Genomic DNA, 2,959 nt, shown 5'->3' with positions numbered 1-2,959 from the left:
GGCCCCGACGGGCGGGCGGGCTGCCCTGAGGAGGCGGGGAGGGGAGAGCTGGCCGGCCGGCGGGTGGGCGACGATGCCGAACTTCTGTGCTGCCCCCAACTGCACGCGGAAGAGCACGCAGTCCGACCTGGCCTTCTTCAGGTTCCCGCGGGATCCGGCCAGGTAAGCTTCGGGTGCCGCGTCGGCAGTCCTGGTCCGCCCCCGAGGTGCAAGCTGCTAGTCGCCGACTTGGGGCAGGCTGAGAGGGGGAGAAAACGGGGCGTGAGCGGTAGGTAGGTCCCGGCCTTGACCTTAGCCCCACGCAGGGCCGTGGGCCGGCGCGTTCCGCGGACCTCGGAGCACGTGCACCAGTGGGGGCTCCTGCATGGAGGGCACCACCCGAAGTAAGAGGCAACTGGCGCGGCGTGCGAGTCAGGTTCAGGGTGGCACTGCCCCGTATTAATTTGCTGTGTGACCGCGGGCAAGTCGCATTTTCTCTCTGATCTTTCTTTTCCTTAGCTGTCAAAAGAGGGCCTTACGTTATGGGTGAGGTTACGGGGCCCTTCTTTTCTCATGTTACCCTTCTTTCTATTTGGCGTCCAGCGCCCCAGCTTTGATCTCAAGTCAGATCAGAACTATTCCTTTTTCTGGATTTTCCCTAGCAGTTCACATTCTCTCTGTGTTGCGTTATCTTAATAATACGGACATAACGGGTTATGCGTGGGAACTTGAGAATTGGTATTTGAACCCTCTTTCTTTAGGCTAAACTCATACGCTTTCACTTATAGAGCGTGATTGTATAGGGACAGTGCAAGAAAAGCTAAGGGTAGTCTGTAGGCCTTTCTTATAAATTCATTCATTTAAAACTTGTTAGATACTGTCCATTGATTTTCACTCACACACCCTGTGTGCTTGGCAACCAATTACATTAACAAAACACTCCTTGGGTCTGGACCATTTTCACAGTCGTTGCTGTTTGAGACTGTTGTTTGAAGCCACTTGTCATCTATTTCATTGAGGATCTTTCTTCTTTCTTTGACCCTTTACCAAGCATGATGTCCTTCTCCAGGCATTGGTCGCACCCCAGCACGTCCAAAATAAATGAGATGAAGTCTTCTTTTTGTCTAAACAGCATTCTGGCTGTACTTCCAAGACAGATTTGTTCGTGCTCCTGGCAGTCTATGTTTTCTTTGCAGCACCATATGCTCTTACTTATTCATTGTCTAACTTTCACATGCATATGAAGTGATTGAAAATATGCTGACTTGGGTCGGGGGCACCTTAGTCTTCAAAGTAATATTTTTCCTTTTTAACACTTCAAAGAGGTCTTTGCAGCGACTAGGGAACTCTGGTAGTGCTCAGGTTTCTCTGCAGGGAGAAAGAAAAGATAGTCTGCTTCTATAAAGAATTAACACCCTTGGAAGCCTTACGGGACAGTTCTGCTTTGTCCTTCAGGGTCATCTGTACAGTAGCAGTGCTCTGGGTTTTGCTGTATATTTGCTTAAGGCAGTATATTGTTGGATTACTACTGCTTCCATGGTGTTGGTTGTGGATCCAGGTAAAATCCTTGATAGCTTCACTCTTTACTTCATTTATCATAATTTTGCTTCTTAGTTGAGTTATGAGGGGATTTGAGCCTATTTATGTCCAACACTAATACTAGAGATGAGACTCAGGTGAATGTCACAGTGCTACTGTCTGCAGGAAGCTCACAGTCCAGTAGAGCTGATGGATGTAAAAAATAGGCAATTATAATTTGTTGTTGTTATTAGGTGCCATTGAGCATGTCTTATAGTGACATTGTGAACAACAGATCTGAATCCTGTCCTAGCTTGTGCCATCCTCATCATCTCTAGTATACATACATACATACCTGAGCCCATTGCTGCTGTCACTGTGTCCATCTTCTAGAGGGCTTTCCTCTCTTTCACTGACCCTTCACCTTTCCAAGCATAGTGTCTCTTTCCAAGGACTAGCTCCTCCTCACAACATGACCATAGTATGTAAGATGAGCTTCCCTATCCCATGCCTGTAAGGGGCACTCTGGCCCCACCCTCTCCAAGACATAATTGTTTGTTCTTTGACATTTTATGGGATATTCAATACTCTTCTCTGACACCACAACTCAAAGGCATCATAGTAATTCTCTGTCAACCTTATTTTTGTTCAGCTCTCAGATGTATAGCAAGTGATTGAAAAGACCATGGCCTGAATCAGGTGCACCTTAGACTTCAAACTGACATCATTGTTCTTCTGTAATTTAGAGAAGTCCCTGACAGTTCACTTTTTCCCATTACAACATATCTTTTGAGTTCTTGACTGCTAGTGCCAAGAGTGTTGATTGTGGATCCCAGTAAGATAAAATCAGTGACAGTTCAGTCTTCATTTATCATGATGTTGCCTATCAGCCCTAGTGAGGATTTTTGTCTTCTTGATGTTGAGATAGAATACATATTGGAGGGTATAGTCTTTGATCTTGTACAGCGAGGTCTAGTGGCCTAGCAATAAGGAGCTGTGCTGCCATCCTGAAGGCACATGATTCAAATCCACCAGCTGCTGCGTGGGAGAAAGATGGGAAATCTCTTCTCGTATGATTTACTGCCTCTGAAAACCTGGAGGAGGGTCATTTATGAATCATTTCTGAATTGATGGTACATAACTTAACTCATACTATTTATTAGTTAAATATTGCTTGAAAACCTCCTGTGTGTTTTTTAAGGGATGAAGGACTATAGATGAACAAATCACAAAGTTCTTGTCTCCACTGAGCTTATGTTCTGGTGGGGCGAAGTACAAAAATAGTTACAACCAGTATTTTTCTAATGACCGGTACAAGATTGTAAAAATGTAATGATTTGTTTTCCAATTTCCCTTTGCAGTGAGTTTTTAAGAAAGTATAGTTATCAAAGGACACCCTACAATTTTGGAAAACTGCAGAGCAGATTATCCAAGAGGCTGGGCTCTATGAGGAGAAGTGTGG

At 45.3% G+C, this 2,959-nt stretch overlaps 1 long non-coding RNA gene across 1 annotated transcript in view; it reads left to right on the top strand.

Annotated features, from left to right (window-relative positions):
* The first annotated feature begins 73 nt into the window (after positions 1-73).
* The window catches only part of LOC102852715, a 20,894-nt gene continuing 18,008 nt past the window's right edge, over positions 74-2,959 (top strand). Inside the window, exon 1 of the long non-coding RNA XR_438850.1 lies at positions 74-162. This is a non-coding gene — a long non-coding RNA (uncharacterized LOC102852715). The remainder of the gene's footprint in view (positions 163-2,959) is intronic.

This window comes from Elephantulus edwardii, unplaced genomic scaffold, assembly GCF_000299155.1.
Source record: "Elephantulus edwardii isolate Elephantulus edwardi_28Jun2011 unplaced genomic scaffold, EleEdw1.0 scaffold00025, whole genome shotgun sequence".
In the NCBI taxonomy this organism is placed as follows: Eukaryota; Metazoa; Chordata; class Mammalia; order Macroscelidea; family Macroscelididae; genus Elephantulus; species Elephantulus edwardii.
The sequence above is the reverse complement of the archived record's forward strand: the minus strand, read 5'-3'. Positions and strand labels throughout refer to the sequence as shown.